The sequence below is a fragment of the Neofelis nebulosa genome, chromosome 1, assembly GCF_028018385.1.
Source record: "Neofelis nebulosa isolate mNeoNeb1 chromosome 1, mNeoNeb1.pri, whole genome shotgun sequence".
Lineage (NCBI taxonomy): Eukaryota > Metazoa > Chordata > Mammalia > Carnivora > Felidae > Neofelis > Neofelis nebulosa.
In genome coordinates, this window is record NC_080782.1 from 190,415,601 (window position 1) to 190,441,920 (window position 26,320).

The 26,320-nt window shown below is 41.4% G+C and overlaps 2 long non-coding RNA genes across 2 annotated transcripts in view; one reads left to right on the forward strand and one right to left on the reverse strand.

Moving 5' to 3' along the window:
- LOC131483978 (uncharacterized) lies at nt 1-6,866 on the reverse strand. Its single transcript, XR_009247971.1, has 3 exons — nt 6,416-6,866; nt 3,123-3,202; nt 1-885 (listed from the first exon to the last, which is right to left on the reverse strand). It is a non-coding gene; the product is annotated as an uncharacterized LOC131483978 (long non-coding RNA).
- The window catches only part of LOC131483970 (uncharacterized), a 25,046-nt gene continuing 5,498 nt past the window's right edge, over nt 6,773-26,320 (forward strand). The window contains exons 1-2 of the long non-coding RNA XR_009247969.1: nt 6,773-6,869; nt 18,335-18,370. This is a non-coding gene — a long non-coding RNA (uncharacterized LOC131483970). The remainder of the gene's footprint in view (nt 6,870-18,334; nt 18,371-26,320) is intronic.

Genomic DNA, 26,320 nt, shown 5'->3' on the forward strand with positions numbered 1-26,320 from the left:
TCAGTCACAAATCAAAGAATTAATAAAACTAAGACAAGCCTGGGGCACCCGGGTGACTCGGTTGGTTAAGCGGCCGACTTTGGCTCAGGTCACCATCTCACAGTTCATGGGTTTGAGCCCCGCGTCAGGCTCTGGGCTAACAGCTCATAGCCTGGAGCCTGCTTTGGATTCTGTGTCTCCCTCTCTCTCTGCCCCTCCCCCACTTGTGCTCTGTCTCTCTCTCCTCTGTCTCTCAAAAATAAACATTTAAAAAAATTAATAAAACAATTAGAAAAAAAACAAGATAAGCCTCCCCATTACCTAATTCAATTTATTTTCTTTGGTCTATTCCCTCTCGTTTCTTCTTCCCAGATTCCCTCCATGGATAATGCATTTTATCCTCTTCTCTTAAGGTGCCCTTAAAGCTATGCGCACTCCCCCCACCCTCCCCCTAAGCCCCAGCACAGGCCTGTCCCTGTGGTAACAGCTTCTGGAACCAAGACAACCAAGCGGAAAGGAAACTAAGGGGGTGCCCAGCTTTCTCCACCGGCAGCATCAAGTGTGCTCAGAAGGCAGGCAGGGGCTCTGACCCTGACCAGTGCACACACAGGAGTGAACCATTCTCTCCACTGGGCCAAGACACACAGCAGGCTTTGCTCTGGTCACATCTGTGCTCTGTGTGTCCTTGCAAGCTAAAAACAAAGGGGAGGGTTTTACCCCGTCTCTCCCTTCCCATAATTACTTTTAGTGGTGAAGCAGTTAATGCGGTATTCCTCCTCTTGGCTCAGAGTTTTCGTTCTTTATTGGCACCGTTTCATCCCAGGAGACAATAGCAGATTGTTTCTGGTGTTCGCAGAAGGATCTTGTTCTGGCAGGCAGGCTTCCAGTCAACAAGCTTGACATCTTCTGCAAAGAACGTGCATGTGCTGTGTTTGAACCTGACTTTCAAGTGTCTTGTATAAAGACAATCATCCTAATCACAACCTGCAACTGTGTTAGGAACTTGCACAAAACTGAAACCAAAAATACTCCTAAGAGAGACTGAGAGAGAAGCAAAGAGAGGAAAGAGTAGGCAAGGCGTACTGAAATCCTTGGACCAAAATGCTCTGGGCTCTCTTCGTGTCACCTGATTAGAAAAAGCCCTTCTCTTCCTCATCCCTCTGACCTGGTTAGCAGCTTTAAAACAGCGATATTGGGTAATCTTAACCACAGCAATCACCCCAGATGAGGAACTTTCCTGGCAGGAAGAGAAGAAATGGAAAGCAATGCAGGACTCCCTACTGGGATCTGTGGGTCCCTCCAGAGCCAGCAACTGCCCCCTGAGGCCTCAGATCCCCCTCCACCAGTGGCCATTCCACTAACAGCTAGGCACAAAGCACACGTAGATAACCTTCAGGAAAGGCCGTCCCAGGGGGGACAAGAAAGCTGAACTAAGAGAAACAATCAAGTCCTTCCTATAGTCACAGTTCATAAAGCACAAAGCATTTTGGCCTACCATGTCTCAAAACTCTATGTGAAGAAGACAGATTTTTAAGATAAGGAAACAAACCCATCGAGGCAAAGCGACTTGCCAGAGGTCACATGGCTAACCAACAACAAAGCTAGCTATTATAAAATAAACTTTCTGGAGGAGGAATGACAAATCTGTCATGCAGAAAAATTCCAAATAATCCACCGAGATGCTCTGCTTTCAAGGAGGTGGAGCACAACTCCCCACTCCTTGAGTGTGGGCTGTGCATAGCGACTTCTTTCCAAAGAAGCTGCCATGGAACGGTGAGCATAACTTCACAATGAAGAACCTAATAAACACAACCGCAGACAAGCGGTCAAGGTCAACATCAACTTATAAGTCATGTTGATAGCACGTACCCTAGATCTGATGTGATGAGAATGGAACTTTACCTCCATAGTCTTCCTCCCCAAAACCCATAACCCCAGTCTAATCATGAGAAAGACACTGGACAAATCCCAGCTGACGGGCACTCTACAAACACCTGACCAGTGTCCCTCAAAATTTTCCAGGTCATCAAAGACAAGGAAAATCTGAGAAACTATCACAGCCTGTGGAAACCTAAGGAGACACGGTTACTAAACGTAATGTGGTACACCAGACGGGATGCTGGAACAGAAAAGGGACAGTAGGTGAAAACTAAGGAAATCTGAATAAATTATGGACTTGAATGAAAATGTACCAATGCTGATGCATTAATTGTAACAGATCATACTAATGTAAAATGTTAATAATAGGGAAACTGCACTGGGTATACGGGACTGCTCTGTAGTATCTTCCCAGTTTTTCTGTAGATCTAAAACTGTTCAAAAATTAAAAGTTTATTTAACTAAAATATCAGGCTCTGAGCTCCAACTCACAACTTTCTTTTTTTTTTTTTTTATAATTTTTTTTAACATTTATTTATTTTTGAGACAGAGAGAGACAGAGCATGAACGGGGGAGGGGCAGAGAGAGAGGGAGACACAGAATGGGAAGCAGGCTCCAGGCTCTGAGCCATCAGCCCAGAGCCCAACGCGGGGCTCAAACTCACGGACCGCGAGATCGTGACCTGAGCTGAAGTCGGACGCTCAACCGACTGAGCCACCCAGGCACCCCTCCAACTCACAACTTTCTATAAGAGCATACAGTTCTACCTCTTGTTAAGCAGGCATCTTCTTGGTCTGCAATTCAATCAACATCTAGTTCCCTTGGCAAGCACTAGATTCTGAGAACGCAAGCACCATGTCAGCTTTTGCTGGGCATTTGACCCCCTAGCGCATTGCACACCACCTGGCACATAGTAGGTACTCAATAAATATTTGCTGAATGAAAGAAACCAGGTTCAAGGGTGTTTAGAACTGGTTTGTCTAAACGTATTAGATTCAAACACTCAACCCTAGGTCAGAGAAAAAGCTAAACTATTTAAGGTATCAAAATAAGAAAATAAAATCCCAGACCCTATTTCAGTTGGTAAAGTGTTAATTCCAATGGTGGTGGTAAGCATGGTCATTTAAGAACAAAGCAGAAACTACAGCAAGGCTACAAATGTGATTTGGAACTCACATTGCAAAGAAGAGGAAAAGAAGAGTCCGTGAACTCTAAGCTACAAGCTGGTGTCGCATTAAAAGTCAGTGTTATCAGTGTGTACTCACAGAAATGCATTTGGAGCCCACACGTTATTCTTTCACTCCCGTGGCTTCTTGGCTTTACCCAAAATACAGTTTGAGATTCCCTACAGAAACGAGACAAAATAATAAAATGATTACAGAATAAACAATGGCCCCATGAGGAAAAGTTTAAAAATTGAGGAAGTTTAGCTAGAAAAGGGAAGAGCTGTTAAGTGACTTGATAATAATTACTCAATATATAACAAGTTTTTATAAGGAGAGAACTAACCACTTCTGTGGCTTGACAGAAAACCAGACAAGAGAGAATTGAGCTTGAATTGCCATCAGGTTTTATCATCAGAAATTTCCTCTTTTATATCCTGGAGAGCTTTAAAATTAGAATGGTCAGCTATCTGGTCAACATGGCCTACTAAGAACGGTGGCCCTGATGGTACCCTTGTCGATCTATGAGTCTATTATCTGACTCAGTCTTCATTCTGCACATGGATAAAATGATGGTACAAGGCTTTCTTCCATCACCAACCAGACCACAGTCTTTACGTGGGCAGAAACCACTTCTGTGTTGTGCATCTCTCCCCTTATCACCAAACATTATTTCCTGGCAGTGAGTGCTCAATAAATACTCGCCAAAAAAACAAGTTAATAAGTAAATCAACCTTGAATAATGAAAACGATGACCAATTATATTCTGCATTTTTAGACTTAAGAGAACATGAACTAGAAGAACGAGAGCAAAAGAATGTTGCTCTCATTGATCACTATTTAATCATCTAAAAGAACTTAAATAGATATTCTAAAGAAAAGCCTAGAGGGGTGTCTGAGTGGCTCAGTCAATTAAGCATCTGACTTCGGCTCAGGTCATGCTCTTGCAGTTCGTGAGTTCAAGGCCCACGTCCAGCTCTGTGCTGACAATTCAGAGCCTGGAGCCTGCTTCGGATTCTTCGTGTGTGTTTGTGTGTGTCTCTCTCTCTTTGCCCCTCCCCCACTAGCACTCTGTCTGTCTCTCTCTCTCAAAAATAAACATAAAAAAAAAAAGCCTAGAGAAAGGCATTGACACAGTCCCTGACACATTACAAGCTCTGTGGCAAATGTATTTTCTAAAGATGGCCACAGTTAACATGACCCCTCCCACATGTTCTTACCAAGTGAGACTGACACACCTCCACTAGGGTCTGTTTCCTTTTCTTGAATCTAGGCATACCTTGCAACTGTTCCAAAGGTTGCAAAAATGATGCTGTGTAACTTCTGAGTCAGACAAGGAAACATATGGCTTCAGCTTCTCTCTCTTTCTCTCTTTTAGGATGCTTACCCTTGATTCTCAGCCACCATATTGGGAAGAAGCCCAGGCCACATGGAGAAGCCAGACATGCTCACACCAACATCAAGCACTAGACATGGGAGTGAATGCGACTCATAGGATTCCAGTCCCCAGCCTTCAAGTCATCTGCCTGTGGACCTAGTCCTCATGGAGCCCTCTTTCCTGTGCTAACCCTGAATTTCTGACTCAGCAAAACTGTAAATAGTAGTATACGATTATTAGTGTTTTAAACCACTAAGTCTGGGGTTATTTATTACACAGCAATAGATGACTAATACAGGTACTTACTAAATGTTAGTTTAACTGGTTTAATTGACTTGAAGATCCCTAATTTAACTGCACAAATTTCCTGAATACCTACTCCTATGTGTCTGGTACAGAGTTAGGCCCTAGGCACATACACAGTTAAGACATGGCCCCTCCCTTCCACCAGCTTCCTGTAAGGGGATTAAACACAAAGTAAAAAGTTCATTTCAGGGGGTGCCTGGGTGGCTCAGTCGGTTAAGTGGCCGACTTCGGCTCAGGTCATGATCTCGCGGTCTGTGAGTTCGAGCCCCCGCGTCGGGCTCTGTGCTGACAGCTCAGAGCCTGGAGCCTGTTTCAGATTCTGTGTCTTCCTCTCTCTGACCCTCCCCCGTTCATGCTCTGTCCCGCTCTGTCTCAATAAATAAACATTTTTAAAAATTTGTTTTAAAAAAGTTCATTTCAGAATAATATGATCTATCATATACTATAATATATATCTTACACTAGTAGGTACTTCTGGGCTGAAACTGGTATCTTAAATCAGGAAGCAATTCCCCTGTCCCTGTGGGCCCTATTTACTTGAACTGATGGGCATGCGGTCTCCAGGCTTATCCAGTGAGGGTACCGACCGGAACTGTAGCTAAAGAAGGAGTCAGGAGTTATGTTTTCAGTGCACCGAAGCTCCGGAGAAGGGAAGAGATACAGAATGAGGGTTGGTATGTGTTACACAGCGCAGGCCTGATTCTGAGTCTCTCTGAGAGAGGGGTAAATTGAGAAGTAGAAAGAGTTAAGTTCCTGAAAGATCTTGCAGGACCTTCAGCTCTGGCAAGACTGTCTCAGAGGCCCCGTGGTAAAGGTGCAGTCTATAAGACTGCAAGTATGATGTGACCGCCTTAGTGATTTTTCACTCAATTAATACAAAGTCTATGTTTTGTTTTGTTTTTAATGTTTGAGAGAGAGAACGCGTGCAAACAGGGGAGAGGCAGAGACAGAAGGGAGAGAGAATTCCAAGCAGGCTCCACACTGTTAGCCCACGCGGGGCTCCAACCCATAAACCGGGAGACCATGACCTGAGCCAAAACCGAGAGTCTGAGGCTTAACCGACCGAACCACCCAGGCTCCCTTAGGGGTTTTTTCTTTTATTGCAGCAAAACAGACCTAACATAAAATTTACCATTTTAGCCATATTTAACTGTACAGCTCAATGGCATTGAGTACATTCACAATAATGTGCAGTGATCAGCACCATCCATCTCCAGGGCTTTTTCATCACCCCAAACCGAAACCGTGCACCCATTAAGCAGTAATGGCCCATTCCCTCTCCCCCTGCCCCTGGTCACTCCTATTCTACTTCCTGCCTCCACCTACGACTCTTCTAGGGTGGGGGCTTCCGCGCTGAAATTTGAAACTGGCCTGGTGGAGGGAGGGGTAGGAGAGATGGAAGAAAGAGGCAGACCCTTCCAGGCTGCTAGGCGGCAGTTTCTAAAAAAGCAAGGGGCGGGGCGCCTGGGTGGCAGAGTCGGTTAAGCGTCCGACTTCAGCTCAGGCCAGGCCAGGATCTCGCGGTCTGTGAGTTCGAGCCCCGCGTCGGGCTCTGGGCTGAGAGCCTGCTTCCGATTCTGTGTCTCCCTCTCTCTCTGCCCCTCCCCCGTTCGTGCTCTGTCTCTCTCTGTCTCAAAAATAAAATAAACGTTAAAAAATAAATAAAAATAAAAAAGCATGGGGGGGGCAGTTTTAAAATAAGCCTACTTACAAGGCTTGTCTTCAGCAGCAGTAAGATCGGACCGTTTATAGAGGCCTTAACGGGGTTCAGCCACGTATACCATCTAAGATGGTCTAAACAACACGTTGTGCCCTCAAGGCTGTGCCCTTGAAAAGAGACCCCCGCCGTGGAACTGGTGGGCGGAAGGTACATTCCACGGAGAGCGGAAGGGTGGGGAAATTCTGATTACCAATCCAGCTCTGGGTCAACCAGCGGTCACGTCCTCTGGATGACCTCCTCCTCCAACACTGCAGCCCCGGGGCCTGCGCTTCCACTCTTACACGCCCCTCCCACCCCCGGAAGTGTGTCCTGAGCGGTCCTCAGGGGGCGTTCTTGGCACGGGGGTGCCTCCTTTGGTAGCTAACTGGCTGCGCCGGAGGCAGACGCCACAGTAACAATTTAGTATCTGCGAGAGAAAACACAGATTAAGACCATGACTCACAAAGTGAGTACTAATTTTGTACATTAAGAGCCTCATGATCTGAACTCTGATTTATTAAGTCCCCTAGGCTGGGAATTGGATCCCTCAGGACATTTACTTGTGTCCTCATGTGATTTAATAAAGATGATACATTAGTATGTAGGAACACAAAATATTCTGTTTGGATAATGGCATAGGTTCCCCCTTGCCAGACATAATGTAATACTGTCCAAGTCCACCTTATTTTGGAGGACAGTTTTTCTCATTAGGAACGTTTCAGTGTTCAGGGCCACCAGGGTTGTTCAGCCCGTTAAGCATGGGACTCTTGGTTTCTGCTCAGGTCATAATCTCAGGGTTAGTGGGTTGACAGTGTGGAGCCTGCTTGCAATTTTCTCTCCCTCTCTCTTTGCCCCTCCCCTGCTCAGTCTTTATCTCTCTCAAAATAAATAAATAAATGAAACATTTAAAAAATAATAAATTAAAACACGAATCGTTTTATTTAAAATGTTTAATTTATGTATGAGCAATAACATTCAGAAGGTCCCAATTGTACCATGGAGATACTTTTTTGTAGAAATGTTCATGCACACACCACTTAAGATGATTACCCTATGTAAGTGTCCTATAATTTGGAAAACTGTGCTCTGTAAATGAGAAGATTAAAGGCACCTGCTCAGCCTCTGCAAGCTGGCCTGCAGCTACAGCCCAGAGATGCCACCACCTGGAATCTTAACTCTGTCACCCATTGTCCCACGAGGAAATGATCCAGCAGGAATCTCCCCTCTCCCCTCTCCTGGGGAGCTATTCCGGCTCCCTCGTCTCCCACTAGGACTTCATCATCGGCCCCTGCTTGAGTCTCTAGGCTCTTCTCCCATTACACACTACCCTTGACTTTGTGCTCATCACACAAAATTCCTTGAGTTTTGACATTTATTGTTTTCTCTCCCCTTCTTACCATTGCTCAGGATCTTTTCTCTGTAATTCTTTTTCTCTACCTCCTCTCTTCACTAGAAAGAAAAGAAAAAAGAAAAGAAAAGAAAAGGAAAGGAAAAAAGGAAGGAAGGAAGGAAGGAAGGAGGGAAAGGAAGGAAGGAAAACAGAGGCACCTGGGTGGCTCAGTTGGTTGAGTGTCTGACTTCAGCTCAGGTCATGAGCTTGCGGCTCTTGGGTTCAAGCCCCACATCAGGCTTTGTGCCGACTTTGAGCTCAGAGCAGGCTTTGAGCTCAGAGCCTGGAGCCTGCTTTGGACTCTGTGTCTCCCTCTCACTCTACCTCTCCCTCATTTGCACTCCGTCTCTCTCTCAAAAAGAAATAAACATTCGAAAAAAATTTTTAATTAAAAAAGTTAAATAAAAAAGCAAAACAACAACTTATGGACCTAACAGAAGAAAAGATTTATTTCTCTTTATGATCTCCAATTTTAAATGGACACAGCATGTGGACAAGGTGTGTAATTTTGCTCAGTTTTACCACAATGCCTCATTCCCAGCTACCGCTTTTATAAAACTCTATTATAAATTTATTTATATTATTTCCATTCTTTACTCTTGCATCAAAATGCCTTGTAGATTTATAAAACTGGCCATAATGCTCTCAAGCCCAAAAGCTCAGATCTAAGTAAACTGTAAAAGAAATGTGTCAAAAATGTCTTTTTCCACAATATAAAGTCACTTTCAGTAGACATAACTTCTATCTTTATATGTAACACAAATCAAATATTTAAACCGTATCTTGCTACCAAAGTTCTAACTTAAGAGATAGAAGACAATATAAATATTTAGAAAGCTTATTATACTTAATATAATGATATTTTGGTTATCAATTAATAATTGTAGAATTACTATATCTAATATAAAGCCTTTAATTTCTCCAAATTATTTAGCCAATGTAATCTCTCCTAGAAAACTTCAAATGGGTGAGTCTTGTCAACCATGTTCTCATTCAAGACAATATTAGACAAAAAAAAAAAAAAAGTTAAAATCTAAATTCAAAGCTGATTTTTAAATAATGTGGCAATGTTCATAGGAAAGATACTCCTTTATAAAAGCCTAAGCCTCAAGTATCTTATTAAATTCCTTCTTAAGTTTTATTTTTCCTAAGTCACAAAGAACAGGAAATTTATTTTTTTTAATTTTAATGTTTGTTTATTTTTGAGAGAGAGAGAGACAGAGCATAAGCACGGGAGGGGCAGATAGAGAGACAGGGAGACAGAATCCGAAGCAGGCTCCAGGCTCTGAGCTGTCAGCACAGAGCCCGACACGGGGCTCAAACTCACAAACTGTGAGATCGTGACCTGAGCTGAAGTTGGACGCTTAACTGATTGAGCCACGCAGGCGTCCCAAGAAGAACAGGAAATTTAGTCCACCACCTCAGTTTACAAATCTAACAGAATGCCAGCAACCGTCTATTACAAGAGTAAGACCCCAGAACTTAGAGGGTCTTTCATCTCATAGACCCTGGATTCCACTGTGTCCTGGATGGTAGTTGTTGAAATAAGGCACATCTCAAATACTGGTTTTTCAGAACACACACTATTTTTATTTTGTTCATAGTTATTCTTGAAAACTGCGAAGATAGTAGTTTCTTAGGAAATAACATATTTTATGCTTTAAGTTTCTCAATCTAATGACATCTTATATTTTTTGGTTTTTCTTACATCATTTGTTCATCTTTTGCTTGTCTTCCATCATTTCATCTCCACTGTCACCCTGTGAGGCGGCAGGGTTGTGTGGCAAGTGCTCTCTTTCCCCTTGTTCACTTCTGTCTGAGAGAGTGTTACCTCAGTCTGCATTTGGGGAGGCGATACGCTTCAAGGAAGCTGGTTGTTCCTCCATCTTGTTAGCCTCGGCCATCATAATTATATTGCTCTTGCCAGTGAACGGGTTAGGAATGGCAAAAAGATGTGAGGGAAGGCTCTGAGGGGCTTCTGGAGAGGTTTTAAAACACACCTGGGGGGAGCCTCTCTCTTTTCCTGCCTCTGAATGTTGTAGTCACAGAGGAAGAAAGGGAGCCCATGAGAGACTATTGGGCCCAAGCCCCATGTGTTAATGGGAGTGAATGGGAGGGACTAAAAAGGGAAAATACTTATGACCAGTGGACAATATACATAAAATAAACATATATAAAACATACAAGAAAATGTACAATAATAACAGGCTGACATAGGTCCTTAATGACTCAACCCAAACTACAGAACAATAATACACCTTAACAAAAGAGAAACTAGTGCCAAGAAAATCAAGAGATGAACTACAACCACATATATTGTTATGGATGAATCTCAGCATTGATAAAATATCTGCAGAAGAATCCACCTAGGACGGTTGCATTTATATAACGTTCAAAACTGTGCAAAACTAAAAAACATCTCTTGGTTATAAAGTTGTAGAAAAGTTGGGGCCCCTGGGTGACTCAGTCAGTTAAGCGTCCGGCTTCGGCTCAGGTCATGATCTCGCGGTTCGTGGGTTCAAGCCTCAGGTTGGGCTCTGTGCTGACAGGTCGGAGCCTGGAGCCTGCTTCAGATTCTGTGTCTCCCTCTCTCTCTGCCCCTCTGCCACAAATTCTCTGTCTCTGTCTCTGTCTCTCTCTCTCTCTCTCAAAAAATGAATAAAAGTTTAAAGTTACAGAAAAGCTATAAAGAAAAGCAAGAGGATGACAAATACAAAGTTCAGGAGAATTTCCCTTGTGGTACAGGTAGAAGGTTAGGGTCCAGGAGTATCCACTAGGCCTTGAAGAGCCCTAGGATAATCCTATTCACAGGCCCGGTGGCAGGAGACAGGTGTTCACATGTTCTAGTTACTATTGTTCTTTATGCATTGCAGGTTATAAATATCCCTGCATAGTATTCAATATGTAATTTCTAAAAAAAAACTATTTGCAAAATAAAGAGAATATTGTCAAGTGGCCAGTTAGGAACTTGCAAATACTGCAATATTTTTATTTAGAGAACAGAGTTCCTTTGACTCTCTGAGAAGGGTAAGTCCTCCTACTTTCATCTGAGATTGCGTGATCAGATCCTGGGTCAAGGCCACTCACAGTTAAATGGGCTGTCAGTGCGAGGTTTCATGTTTGTCTGTATAGAAGTCAGATTGTGTTTACTCTTGTGGCTGCAGGTGTCAGAGGCTAAAATTCCTTCTACCTTCATTGTTTTTTGTCTCCCCTGTTGTCTGTTGGGTTTCCCTAGACACTCCTTCTTACATAGGATCTGAGGCAGACAGTCCCTTCTGTTGTAATCCCTAGTTATTATACAGAGGCACAGGCCATGTGGTAGTAACAGGTGAGGAGAGGGGAAGTATTCTATTAGTCCTGTGACCAGGTCTCAACCTTTTAGTGAGCCTGTGCCCCTGGGATGTGATCTTCAAACATGCTCCTCAACTTCAGATGAAACAGGAAGGCTAGAGGGGGCAGTAGTTGGGTGTTTTCTTCTCCCACATGGAAGGCTAGAGGGAGAAGGTATAGTTGGGTGTTTCCCTGCCCCTAAGTCAGGGAGCCTCTGATAAATAATGTCTCCAGCAGGCAGGATTTTGTTCAAAAGAACAGAACGCTCTGGGCAGATTTCAAAGAGACCTTACCCCTTCCTGCCACCAGACGCACCAGATTTTTCTCTGATCTTCACCTTGAGAACTTGGTGGGGCACCGGGAGGTAAATCTAACAAAAGCATGGCAGACTCCTAAAACTGAGCCTCCTAGAGATTTTAACTCTCTAGCTCATCTGCACTAAGCCTCCAGAAATTCATCAATTAGTGTAAGTTTTTCTACCCTGGGACTGCCTTCTGCTCCCATTAAACCGTAATTCTCTGTGTTCACCTATCTCTTCAATGCTTGAGGCAATGTCTGGCCTTGTGACCTGCATCCTCTGAGAAATCTAAGTGCAGGTCTTGATTTTCAGTTTGTTCAGCTTCTTCTTGTTATAAGGACAAGAGGGACACGCAAGCCCTTTACATGTCTGATGGGAAATGGGCAGCTCACAGTTCACTCTGCAGACTTTTAAATTTTATAAGTAAAACTTTATGAGTAAGACATTGAGTTTCTTCCCTTTGACCTAAAGAGTACACTTACAGGTCTCCAAGGGAAAAGGGAAGGGAGGCAAAAGGAAAAGTCATGGTGCTGGCCGGGATGAGAGGTTTCCTCCAGTGGGCAGACTCCCTGGGACAGAGCAGGACTCCAAAGAGCAGACCTGTGCAAAAGGGTGTGTGGGCCACTTAGGGCTCTCTAAAACTCGGTATGAATTATTTTAAATAACATTTACAGAATCGACAGGAATAAGCCAGAAAAGAGTACTCCAGAATCTTAATTTCACTTTCAAGCAGCCCTAATATTTTCTCATCAGGAAGCACATATAAATATTCTCTAGAACAGGTTTCAAATGCTGTCAAGAACAGTTTCGCTGAAACAGAAAGACACGTTTTCAGAAATCCTCTTATCAAATAATGTAGGCAAGAAGCATTTTGAGAGACAGATTTTCCTGAATGATAAAAGCATCCAACCCACTATGAGAAGCTTAACAATTATAATACTAGATGCCCAGTGACCTAGCTTCAAAATGTATACAAACAAAAAATTGACAGAATTACAGCAGCCAAGTCACAATGGGGGCCCCCGGGCTGTTTACATTTTTTGAGAGAAATACAGCACCATTTATCGGACAATGGACAAACAGCTCATTCGAATTAGTTTCACAACGTTAACATGAGATCACACTATATTTGTTTCCATAACACCATACCTTGTGAAGCTGAGTTGTCAGCGATTGCTGTGATAAAAAATAAGCAAGCATGACTTGGAAACATCAATTTAGAACAGGAAACAAGGGTGGTGTGTCTAATCTGATTCCAAGGTTTGAGAAGTTCTGTAGTACCCAACAGGTGCATACATGCCATTGGTAAGTAATTGTGATGATCTAAGAATAAATTAGATGAACACAGAAAATTATTTTTCTCTTTAAAAAAAGACTCCAGGAACAAGGGCTAAGTTTTACAGGGTTGCCTCAACAACCTTTGTGAGCTGATTTCAGGAAGAACACTTTGTTTAGTGTGTGTGTGTTTTTACATGCTTAATGTGAGATGTGTATTCAGTCAGGAAAATAGAGGCCAGCATCCCAAGCAAGACCTGATTTCACCCAGGTCATTGGAGTAGGGCCTTGTTGCCTAAATTGTTTCTAGTAAATTTATAAGTAGGATTTTAGACCCTTTTGTTTTTAAGGACTAGAAACCAATCTAGTTAAGCAAAACTGATGGAAAGATGTTTTTAGAAAAGCTGATGAAATTCAAGGATTGATGAAAAACAAGCTTTCAGGATCCACGTAGGGCTGCTCTGGGAACCTCACCACTTGAGTTTCCAGTGTCTCAGTTACCAAAAACTCCTAGTCTCTGTTTTTAAGTTCTGAATTTCTGGAACAGAATCTGATTGGCCCGGCCTGGGTCAGTTGTATACCTTTGGACAAATTAGCTGTGTCCATGGGACTGCAGAAACACCATAGCTGGGGGACGCGTGGGTGACTTAGTCACTGAGCCTCCAACTCTTGATTTCGGCTCAGGTCATGATCTCACGGTTTCGTGGGTTCGAGCCCCAGGATGGGCTCCGTGCTGACAGGGTAGAGCCTGATTGGGATTCTCCCTGTCCCTCTGCCCCTTCTCTGCTCGTGCTCTATCTCAAAATTAATAAATAAACTTAAAAAAAAAAAAAAAAAGAACCATGATAGCTGGAAGAGCACCTCCATGTTCAAAGCAGAAAGCTCTTCTCAAAGAACCAGATACAGATTCAGCTTAACAGTGACCCAGTATTCAGAATACACCTGTTTCCGCAAAGAGAGAAAAGGCAAAGTTCTAACCTATTGACTCCCCTGAATCAAAGTCCTCATTTAAACTTAGTTTAAATGTTACAATATTTTTTTTTCCACAAAGGAAACTACTGTAACAGTGCTGACATTTATGTCATAAGAACGCTGTGGAAACTGAGCAAGATCCCCTTCCAAATGCATTACATTTTGATGGAATAAATTTATAAAATGAAAATCTCCCTCCAAGGGTTGATATTTAACCTTTTACATGTGGTTATTTTAAGATGCTTAATTTTATTTGGATATGTCAGGTTCTGATATAAATTTTTGATGAGGTCTTTGTACTAATAACTATGTAGAGACATTGAATCTCATAGCCTACGAGTTCAGATAGGCAAAAACATATCTATTTTTCTATAACTAAACTTATTTTCTTTCTCGAGCCCTCGTTTCACTGATGACATAAAATTAATACTAGTCCAGCAGAATTTCCTTGGCCGATGCACAATGCCCTTCCCATCCCCTTTCTATTTCTCCAACATTGCATCAAAGATACAGAAAGATCTACAACATCCAGGCATAGGCAGCAGGTGTGCCTCGGGGCCCAGCTGTCATCTGCTCATCCTGGCATTTCCTGCTGGTCCTCATTCTCACTGGTCTCTAATGTGGGACATCTATAGTCCGTAGTCCCATGGCCATAGTCCCACCTGGCCCGCAGCCTAAACTCCTTGGCAGTTCTTCTGCATCACTCATGTCCTAACTGTGGGGTTCCATATGTTCAACAGCCCTCTCTGCCTGTTTCTGTGTCCATCTTAGGGAGAGGGTAAGGCTTTCGATGCTCTCCTTGCCACTTTGCCTAGACATCATGACCCATGCTGTAATGTAGGAGAAATCTGGAACCTTGCCTGTCACCCAGTTCCCACCAAGGAAACAAGAGTTGCAGTGCACCCCTGCATGGAGTCCTTCATTCCCTCCTTTCATCCCCTAATTGTGGCTTTCCTTGCTTACTCTCTTCTTCCCCTAGAGAGATATAACTTTGTCTAGTCTTGGTAGGTGGGCTACCTGGATCTGTGTAATAGCCCTCTCTACCTTGTTTTTGTGGCATAATATTTTATATACTTCAGTTCTCCAGAGTTCTGAGTTTTGACACTGATTTTCCTACAACTCAAAAAACTTTTCCTTTCCAACTGCTATTCCTGCAATGAATGTGTTATTTGAGAACATGAAACCGAACATTCACTTTTTTTTAGTCGAGCCCCTTACTTATTAGTCCTCGTCTTGCTGTTCTAATAACCATACACCGAGAAATGTTAATATTAACCTTCCCTGCTGCCTGACTGAGGGGCACATGGTAGGGGTCACAGGGGAGACCAAAAAAAAAATGCATAGATTAATACTGTAGGCTACTATCTCATTGCACTAAAATATTTTGCAATCATTTTGATATTCATTTCAAAATAAGTATGACATTTAAAATGTAAGATATTTTCCTTTACCTTCCGATGAATAAGTGAAATAGAACATTTATTTTATTTTTTTTTACTTTTTTCAACATTTATTTCTTTTTAAGAGACAGAGAAAAACAGAGCATGAGCAGGGTAGGGGCAGAGAGAGAGGGAGACCCAGAATCCGAAGCAGGCTCCGAGCTCTGAGCTGTCAGGACAGACCCTGATGCAGGGCTCAAACTCACAAACCGCGAGATCGTGACCTGAGCCTAAGTCAGACGCTCAACCTACTGAGCCACCCAGGCACCCCTGAAATAGAACATTTATGAATGAAGTATCAATGAACAATGAACCTATTCATGAAAACCCTAATCCACTTTTATTTTTAGTTTAATTTTTATATATATTGAGGAACCTTTGTTAAAGATAATGACATGAGGGGCGCATGGGTGGCTCGGTCGGTTAAGCATCCAACTTCGGCTCAGGTCATGATCTCACATTTCATGAGTTCAAGCCCCACATCAGGCTCTGTGCTGACAGTTCAGAGCCTGGAGCCTGCTTTGGATTCTGTGTCTCCCCCTCTCTCTGCCCCTCCCCTGCTTGTGCTCTCTGTCTCTCAAAAAATGAATAAATATTTTTTAAAAATTTAAAGATAATGACATGAAATTAAGACATTTCTTAGGGGCACCTGGGTGGCTCAGTTAGTTAAGCATCCAACTCGATTTTGGCTCAAGTCATGATCCCAGGGTCATGGGATCAAGTGCTAACAGCATGGAACCTACTTGGGATTCTCTCTCTCTCCCTCTGTCTCTCTGCCCCTCCCTCACTGGTGCTCCCACTCTCTCTCAAAATAAATAAACTTTAAGACATTTCTTAAATATATTACCAGTGGAATAAGTATACCCAGTGAAAACCCAAAGTCCAAATTTGACCTGGCCAATCTGCCCTGCCTATATGGATATAGGTCAGAATGGCAAGGATACTGTGGGCATCAACCATGGCCTTGGCTCTTTCCACTGAAGGAGCATTTGCAGTTTGCGTTGGGAGCTGGACATTCTGATTTGTGTGGGACCTGCCCCACCCAGGCTGCCTGCAGCCAGCATCTCAATTCAGCACCTCAGTGAAGTGTAATCAGTTCCTCCACATGGTATCTTTGCTGTTCTGACCTATATCCAGATTCCCTTATTCTGGTTTCCGGAGCCAGGTGACCTAAGTCAGCCCAGCATTTTAGTCCCTCGTTATAGAAAATCCTGAGGGGAAAGAAAAACGTCTACAATTTGTCAACTCATCTCTGCTTGTGGCACTGCCACATTTTAGGGTGTATTTCACTTTTGTTCTAACTGCCATCCCCGGGCCTCTCTTACTCATTTCTTCTCACGTTCTGACTGTCAAATAAGACGTTTTGTTGGAAACATAACACAGAAGGCAGCACAGAAATATTACTCAACCAACCCTGACACTCGACCATTAAGAGTCCATGGAGCTGACCAGAGAGTGAATCAGAGTGTTCAGCCTTTCGGCCACTATTGAAAACACTAATGTCATATTCCATGCAGTTTATAGGCCATGATTTACCATTGCTGGACAGTGACTGTATTCATTATTTTACTTTTATATTATTCAGTAATATATTACTATTATGTGATCATTACTTTAAGTATTATTATATGTAAGGGTGTCATGAACATCTTTATATAAAGTATTTTTTCTTTGCTGAATACTTTCTATATGATAAGTTCCCATAAATGAGATTATTACAACTATCACAAACAGTAATTATGATAATTGTATAAAAAATAGATTTTAGGGTCAAACATTGTTAAGGAAAAAAGAGAACACAATTTGTTTGAAAAATAGTAACAACTGCATGGGGTCAAAATCAGGAAAAAATGAGCCAAAATGAAAATTTTATCAAGATAATGAGATTAGAAATGATTTCTGGGTGTGTAGGTGGCTCAGTCGGTTAAGCGTCTGACTCTTGATTTCGGCTCAGGTCATGATCTCACAATTGTGACATTGAGCCCCCGCCACCCCGCTGTCAGGCTTGACCCTGGGTGTGGAGCCTCCTTGAGATTCTTTCTCTCCCTCTCCCTCTCTCTCTCTCAAAAAAAAAAAAAAAAAAAAAAAAAAAAAAAGAAGTGATTTCTTTTTTCTTTCAAAACTTGACAATGTTTAAATTTTGTTGGAATTTTTTTTATGTTTTATTTCTTTCTTTTGAGAGTGTGTGCGTGTGCACACACACAAGTGGGGAGGGGCAGAAAGAGACAGAATCCCAAGCAGGCTCCGAACTCTCAGTGCAGAGCCAAACAGGGGGTGGGGAGGTAGGGGGTGCTCCACCTCACAAACCATGAGATCATGACCTGAGCCGCTATCAAGAGTTGGATGCTTAACTGACTGAGCCACCCAGAAGCCCCTGGAATTTTTTTGAAAAGACCACTGACATCTTCTGATTATAGGGGCACGTGAGTTCTCCATTGAAAAAGTATTCTTATTCTTTAAAGAATATGTGAAAATGGGGCGCCTGGGTGGCGCAGTCGGTTAAGCGTCCGACTTCAGCCAGGTCACGATCTCGCAGTCCGTGAGTTCGAGCCCCGCGTCAGGCTCTGGGCTGATGGCTCTGGGCTGATGGCTCTGGGCTGATGGCTCGGAGCCTGGAGCCTGTTTCCGATTCTGTGTCTCCCTCTCTCTCTGCCCCTCCCCCGTTCATGCTCTGTCTCTCTCTGTCCCAAAAATAAATAAAAAACGTTGAAAAAAAAAATTAAAAAAAAAAAAAAGAATATGTGAAAAAAGAATGGCTTTTCTTTAGAGCATTATAGTCCTTCGATGATATAATCAAATTTGTACTGGTTGCATGATCTACTGGCATTTCAGTGTTTGAAAAGCAGCTGACAAACAGTAACAGCACAGTCTCAAAGTACCCTGTTTTAATTGTACTGCTCTTACAAACATGCACATTTGAGGGGGTGTGATTATGGCTGATCTACTAATTCAACATAACTGAATAATTTTTTCGGAATTTATTCCTCATTCAAATTCTAAATTTAATTCACATTTTGTATGTACATTCCAGAGGAAAGACAGAATACACAATAAGAAGGGAATAATACTGAGAGTTAAGTGGCTTTGCTTTGTTTGAACAGTAAATCAAATCTTTTCTCTATTTGTAAAATTATCTTACAAGATAGCTAATAGCACTAATGCATTCTAGTTGCTTACTTTAAATCAAAATATAACAGATCTCAACCCTTTCTTCCTTTTGTTTCCAGGTATCATTATATGTCACTTTATCCTTCAACAATTAGGTAGGTTCTAGCATTTACTAAGAAGCGTTTGTTTTATGTCTAAAAACTTCCACATAGGCTAAAACAGATACCATTTTTATTCATTTATTTATTTTTTAAATTTAAATTTCAGGTAGTTAATTTTTTTCTAAATCAAAGTGCCTAACGCATTTCACCCTTTTCTAAAACCCTTCTTTTCTTTTCCAGCTTTAGTGAGACATAATTGACAAATACTGTCATACTAGCTTTAGCTGTACAACATGATTTGACATCATTTCATTCTGAAATCACAGTGCAAAAATGCTGTAAACTACCACTGTAAATGTTGGCTTTTTGTTTTCCTTTGGCCACTAAGTGTACTCTCTGTGGTGTGTGTGTGATTCCTGCCTTGGTAAGTAAGGTTAAGCGAGGGAAGTATAAGGAAAGGGAAATTATAAGAAAAAAGGCATAGACGTTCCCTATCAACTTGTGTTTGCCAATCCGGAAGGGAGGTTTGCAAATAGGGCACTCATTAAAAGTTTATATGGTAAATTCAGGAAGGCTGAACCTGAGGAGAGCAAGACTGAAGGTTTTATAGAGAGCATTCTGGGTGGGCATCAGCAGCGGGCAGAAACCAAAGTTTACATAAACCATTTCTCTGATACTCATCTAGCCCCTCAAAAAGCATTCGGTTATTACTTACCCTTAAGTCAACACATCTGATCTTTCTCTTCCCCTTCTTCTCAGACATTAAAAGAAAGCAAACTTGGTTACACAATTAAACAGCTCATTCATCCCTCATACCCCCATTACAGATATGTGAGCGCTAAGCGTGCCAGACCTGGGGGATGGGAGTGGTGCAAAATAAATTATTTAAAGAATTGGCAGTATTTTTCTTCACTTAAGAATGATATCTTTTCCGCTTTTTGAAAAATGTTCAAAATTCATCCAGAAATCTGTGGACTGATCAGCAATGACAATATACAGGAGCGATGGAAATTTTTAAGATTTTTTAAAGCATTTTTAACTTTTGCTGACATGGGCAACTAAATAGGCCATCTACTTACTTAGAAAAATATAAAATACCTCTCCAGTAAAAGCAAAACCATACTCCTCCCTCCAAGAATCTTACTAGCTTTATTGTCCAGATATTTCCAGAAAAATTCCCTAGTGTATAGATCCCATCGTACATCTTGATGCTTCGATCTTGTAACTCAAGATCCTCATGGTTCTCTGGATAATCTTGTTCCTTCCATTCTATTCTCCTTTCAAACTCTCCTCCCAAGGGCTCTATCTTTCATATATGCAGCACAGCATAAGCTCAGGGCCTAAACTCAGTTATAAGTCTTTATGTGCTTCTACCTGTTAGCATTCTTGAAATATGTTGAAATAAACAACTGAGGGCTGAAATTACTTGGATTTCTCTCCAGTCTAAGTTGTAAGATTAGGGTGCCTGGGTGGCTCAGTCGGTTGGGCATCCGACTTCAGTTCTGGTCATGATCTCACAGTCTGTGGGTTCAAGCCCCACGTCAGGCTCTGTGCTGACAGCTCAGAGCCTAGAGCCTACTTTGGATTCTGTGTCTCCCTCTCTCTCTGCCCCTCCCCTGCTCATGCTCTGTCTCACTCTGTCTCAAAAATAAATAAAAACATTAAAAAAAAAATTTCAGTTACTTGTCAGATTAAATACTTTAGGGACACCTGGGTGGCTCAGTCGGTTAAGCAACTGACTTCAGCTTAGGTCATGATCTCATGGTTGGCGAGTTCAAGCCCTGCATGGGGCTCTCTGCTGTCATCACTGAGCCTACTTCGGATCCAGTCTCCCTCTCTTTCTGCCCTTCCCCTGCTCACTATCTCTCTCTCTCTCAAAATAAATAAACATTTTCTTAAAAAAGATTAAATACTTTAACAGTCACATGAACATTTCTTGGCCTTTATTTCCTGGTTTAGATTTTAGTTACTGTACCATTGAAACCCTTTTGTTGATGCATGATTTTCTAATGAAACCTGGACATTTCATATTGTGTTATGAGACTCTGGATCTTCTTGAAACCTGTTTTAGCTGGCTTTCTCTGGCAGGAAGGGTGTTCCAGCTCCCCACATGGTGACACTGGGGTGGTCCTATTACCACCGGAAGACCAAAGTCCTGACTCCTGGTGGAGGGTGGAGTGCCTCGTGACCACCTGGTGAGCGTTGAAGTCTGGACGCCACGCTTTGTTGGTCAAGGTTGGAGGAGAACACAATTTGTTTCTGTGGTGTTGGTTGCTGTAGAGTAGCTGTTGTCCAAAAGTTTTCTGTCCTGTTAGGTTGCCCCTTCTCTGGTCCTGTGGGTAGAGAGACCACGGTTTTGCTGGGCACTTTTTGTGTCTGTGGCCTTTGGTGTTTCCAGTTGCTGGCTTCTTTGGCTCCATGTCTGGGATATACAAGGCAAAGGAAAGCTCAAGGAATTCACCCCAGTGTTGTTTTCGAATCCCAAGGTCCCTAGCTGGTCTGCCTTCCTCTCTCCACCTTTTTTGGTAGATCTGTTTTATATAATGTTCAAGGTTTTTAGTTATACTCAGTGGGTAGAATAGAAAAGCATGTCCGCTCCATCTTTCTAGAAGCAGAGGTCCTCAGAAAAAATCCTTTAACAATCTTATTTTGCCCAGAACAAAATCTGGAAAAGCTGTACCATTTTGACAGGAAGACAACTTTCACTCAAACTCCATTAAGTTTAAGCCCAAATCAGTTCTGACCTAAGATGAAATTTCATCCTAGGTTGGGGGATCCTCCACCTTGATCATATTTCTAGGGGTACGCAGTATACTAAAGATGCAATAATTGCCTTCTCATTTCTATGCAAGAATCCGCCCCTGCCACGGCTTCACATGAAAGCAGCTGTGACCCTGTCCTTCCCTCCTGCCGGGTGACGCTGTGGGTGAGTACCACAGACTGACAGAATCCAGGGTGCCTGGGAGAGAGGCACATGAAATTCCATCTCCAGAGAGTTTGAGGTTGGGACACAGATTTCATAAGCTAACTTCTGTTAAGTTCAAGGTCAGGTCAAGTAAAGGGCTGAGGCAGGCACTTGAAGATGACTGTTATGAGTTAGGCACAAGAAGGAAAAACTGAAGAAATCAGTCTGTAGAAAGAAAAAAATAATAACAAAGCAGACACACAGGGAAAAGAGACAAGAAACCATGGGGTTCCAGAGAAGATTTGTGTGAATGTGTTCCTGACTTGGCCCCTGCTCACTGTCCAGTGCCCAGTTTCAGGTCGTGTTGCATATAAGCCACATTTCGTGCCCTTAGGTTTCCTGAGTCCCAATATCCCTATATCCCTCTAATAACTTTCTCGCGTAGATTTCTGAGCTTTGCAACAGGAGTGTCTACTTGTGGAGTTTGGATGACCACGGACCTCTGGTCCTGCTGCTGCAGCTCTCCGTATGGACCATGACAGGAAACATCTACCATGGCTGCTAGAGTCACTGCACAGCCTGAATTATTGGCACAACATACGTTCCCTTCCTATGTAGTTGCCTTCTTGTCTATAGCCATGCGACCCTAATGCCCTCGCTCTCATCTACGTATTTACCTTCTTTCCTTCCACTCTCCCTCCTAGCTTTCCTTCTGTGTTCTTTGCCCACTTTCTCTTCTGTTCTTCAACATAATTATTGAAATTTGAGAAATATTACACAGTTTGGGAATACAAAGGACATACAACTGGCCAAGAGTTGCCAAAAGTTGCCATCAAAGACGACAAGTTAAAACCAGAAATGACCATATCATGTGGTTAAAAAAAAAAAACAAAAACAAACAAACAAACAAAAACAAAAAGAAAACACAGCATCTCATAAAAGAAGGTCCAACAGCTATGGAAGCTCAAAGGAGATAGATACCAACTCAAATTTCCTTTTGCTAAGTCACGTTACTGCTCACACCAAAGACTGTTAGGGCGTGTCTAGCATAAACAACAGACTGAAAACGGGCACTGTGTAATTTACTGACTACTGGGATTCCTAAATCCAGATGACAGTGCAGAAATCATACAACCAGGAAAATGGTTAAATTATTGGAGGGGACAATAGCTTATTTTTAAGAGGATAATTCTAATGTTTTCTGAGCTTTCTGTATACAATCCCAGTGACGTCTGTTCAATCTTACAAAAAGCAAAACCCTCTTTTTAGCACTGAATATTCCATTGTCTGATAATACGGTTTATTTGTTCATTCACCTACTGAAGTACATTTTCATTACGTCCAAGTTTTAGCAATTATGAATAAAGCTTCTAGAAACATCCATGCACTGGTTTTTGTGTGTTCATAAGTTTCCAACTCCTTTAGGTAAATACCAAGGAGTGCAATTGCTGGATCCTGGAGTATGTTTAGCTTTGTGAGAAACTGCCAAACTGTCTTCCAAAGTGACTGTGTCACTTTGCATAATAACCAGCAATGAATGAGAATTTCTGTTGATCTGCATCCTCTCCAGAATTTGGTGTTGTCCATGTTCCAGATTTTGGCCATGTTAATAGGTTTGTAGTGGTGTTTCATAGTTTTCATTTGAATTTCCCTGATAACATGGGATGTGGAATACCTTTTCATATGCTTAGCTGCTATCTACGTGTATCTTCTTTGGTGAGATGTGAAAGTCTTTCGCCCTTTATTAATTTATGTATTTTTAAGCAGGCTCCACACCCAACATGAGATCAAGAGTCACACACTCTACCAACCAAGCCAGCCAAGGGCCCTCTTTGGCACATTTTTTAATCAGGTTGTTTGTTTTCTTATTGTTGGATTTTAAGAGTTGTTTGTATATTTTGGATCATAGTCCTTTATCAGATGTCTCTTGCAAATATTGTATCCCACTCTGTGACTTGTCTTCTCATTCTCTTCACACTGTCTTTCACAGAGATTGAGTTTTTGGTTTTCGTGAAGTCCAGCTTATCAATTATTTCATTCATGGATTGTGCCTTTGGTGTTGCATCTTAAGAGTCATCACCATACCCAAGGCCATCTAGGTTTTCTCCTGTATTATCTTCTAAGATTTTTATAGATTTGCATTTTCCACGTAGGTCTGTCATCTATTTTGAGTTAATTTTTGTGAAAGGTGTAAGGTCTGTGTCTAGATTCATCTTTTGCATGTGGATGGCCAGTTGTTCCAGCACCATGTGTTCAAAAGACTACTTTTGCTTCATGGTATGGCCAGTGCTCCTTTGTAAGAGATCAGTTGACAGTATTTATTTAGGTCTATTTCTGGGCTATTTTGTTCCATTGATCTATTTGTCCCTTCTTTCACCAAGAAAAGACAATACTTTCTTGATTTCTGTAGCTTTGTAGTAAGTGATGAAGTCAGGTCAGGTCAGTTCTTCAACTTTGTTCTTCAATAATGTGTTGGCTATTCTGGCTCTTTTGCCTCTCCATATAAACTTTAGAATCAGGTGCTTGATATCCACCAAATAACTTGCTGGGATTTTGATTGGAATTGCATTAAATCTATAGGTCAAACTGGGAAGAGCTGACATCTTGACAATACTGAGTCTTTCTATCCATGAATATAGACTATCTCTCCATTTACTTCTTTAATTTTATTTATCACTTTTATAATTTTCTTCATATAGATCTTATACATATTTTGTTAGATTTATACCTAAGTATTTCATTTTGGGGGGGGTGCTAATGTAAATGGTACTATGTTTTTAATTTCAAATTCCACCTGTTCATTGCTGATATAAAGGAAAGCAATTGATTTTTTTTTTTTTTTTATATATTAACCTTGTATCCTTTAACCTTGCTATAATTGCCTGTTGGTTCCAGGAATTTGTCTATTCATCTCAAATGTGAAGAAAGACAGTTTTATTTCTTCTTTCCCAATCTGTATAGCTTTAATATCCTTTCCTTGCATTATTACATTAGCATGGACTTTCTGTACAATTTTTAAAAGAGGTGGTAAAATGGGAAATTCTTGCTTTGTACCTGATCTTAGTGGGAAAATTTGGAGTTTCTCACCATTAAGGATGATGTTAGCGCTAGGGTTTTGGAGACAGTCTTGATCAAGTTGAGGAAGTTCCCCTCTATTCCTAGTTTACTGAATGCTTTTATCATGAATAGATGATGAATTTTGTCTGATGTTTTTTCTGCATCTATTGATATATTTATGTGATTTTTCATTTTTAGTTTGTTGATGTAATGGATTACATTGATTTTTAAATGTTGAACCAACCTTGCATATCTGGTGATAAATCTTACTTTTTATGCACTGACTGTCGGATTTGATTTACTAATCCGGATTTGTAATGAGGATTTTTGTGTCTATGGTCATGGGAACAACTGGTCTAGTTTACTTTTCTTGTAATGGCTTTGGTTTTGGTATTAGGGTATTGCCAGCCCCATAGAATGAGTTAGGAAGCATTCCTTCTGCTTCTGTCTTCTGAAAGAAATTGTAGAAAATTGGTATAATTTTTTAAATGTTTGGTAGAACTCACCAGTGAACCCACCTGGCTTGGTGCTTTGTATTTTAGAAGGTTATTAATTGCTGATTTGATTTATTTAATAGAGATAGGCCTATTCAGATCATCTGTTTCTTCTTGCGTGAATTTTGGCAAATTGTGTTTTCCAAGGAGTTGGTCCATTTCATCTAGGTTATTAAATTTGGGGGTATAGAGGTATTATTCATATTCCTTTATTACCCTTTGGGATTTGTAATGATGATGCCCCTTTTTCATTTCTGATATTTCATTCCTAATTTGTGTCCTCTATTTTTTTAGCCTGGCTTTATATAGGTTTATTAATTTTCTTTATCTTTTCAAAGACCTAGCTTTTGGTTTCCTTGACTCTGTCTATTGAAATCCTGTTTTCAATATCACTGATTTCTGCTCTAATTCTTTCTCCTGCTTACTTTGGATTTAATTCACTCTTTTTCTCGTTTCATAAGGTAGAAACTTGAATTATTGATTTTAGCTTTCTTCTTTTCTAATGTATGCACTGTTATAAAGTTCCCTCTATGCACTGCTTTCACCACCAATTTTGCTAAGTTGTCTTTTTTTTTTTTTTTTTTTAAGTTTATTTATCTTGAGAGAGACAGAAACAGCATGAGCTGGGGAGGGGCAGAGAGGGAAAGAGGGAGAATCCCAAGCAAGCGCCACACTGCCAGCTGTGGAGCCCAATGCATGACTCAAACTCATGAACCATGAGTTCGTGACCCAAGCTGAAATGAAGCCAGTCACTTAACCAACTGAGCCACCCAGGCACCCCAATAAGTTATGTTTTCATTTTCATTTAGTTCTAAATATTTTTAAATTTCTCTTGAGATTTCTTATTTGACCCATGTGTTATTTAGAAGTGTGTTATTTAAAATCTTCACAAATTTGGGGATTTTCCAGTTATCTTTCTGTTATTGATACTTAATTCCATTGTGATCTGAGAGCAGACATAGTGTCATCTCTATTCTTTTAAATTTATTAAGCTCTACCTTGTGGCCAAGAACGTAGTCTACTTTGGTGAATGAATAATGTGTCTTGTTAGATGAAGTAGTCTGTAGATATCAATTACATCCAGTTCATTGATGGTGATGAGTTCAGCATATCCTTACTGATTTTGTCTGTTGGATCTGTCCAAAAATCCTCCTCTGAAAGATTTCAAATTTAAGAATTCAGATAGTCTTGCATTTGACTCATGTATATTGAAGATGGCTAATGAGACATCTAGTCAACAGCAATCTAATGGGATGTGTATTGTGAGTTTCTGACAGTCCCAGTAAAGCACTTCTCTTTCCCACGTGGGTTATATACATATAAGCAATACAACAAAAGAGTGGAACATGGAGAATTAAAATACTAACTTTATTGCTGATAAAACTAGATTGGAGGGTATAGTTTGGTTAAATGAATTCCAGAATTAGGCAGATGTACCCTACCCAGGTCATGTGAGACTTCCCTGGGCAGGAGCAGAACAGAGCTTGCCCTGAAGAACAGAGCACAACTGCAACCCTTGTGAGCTGCTAGCTCCCCAGAGGAAGAAGA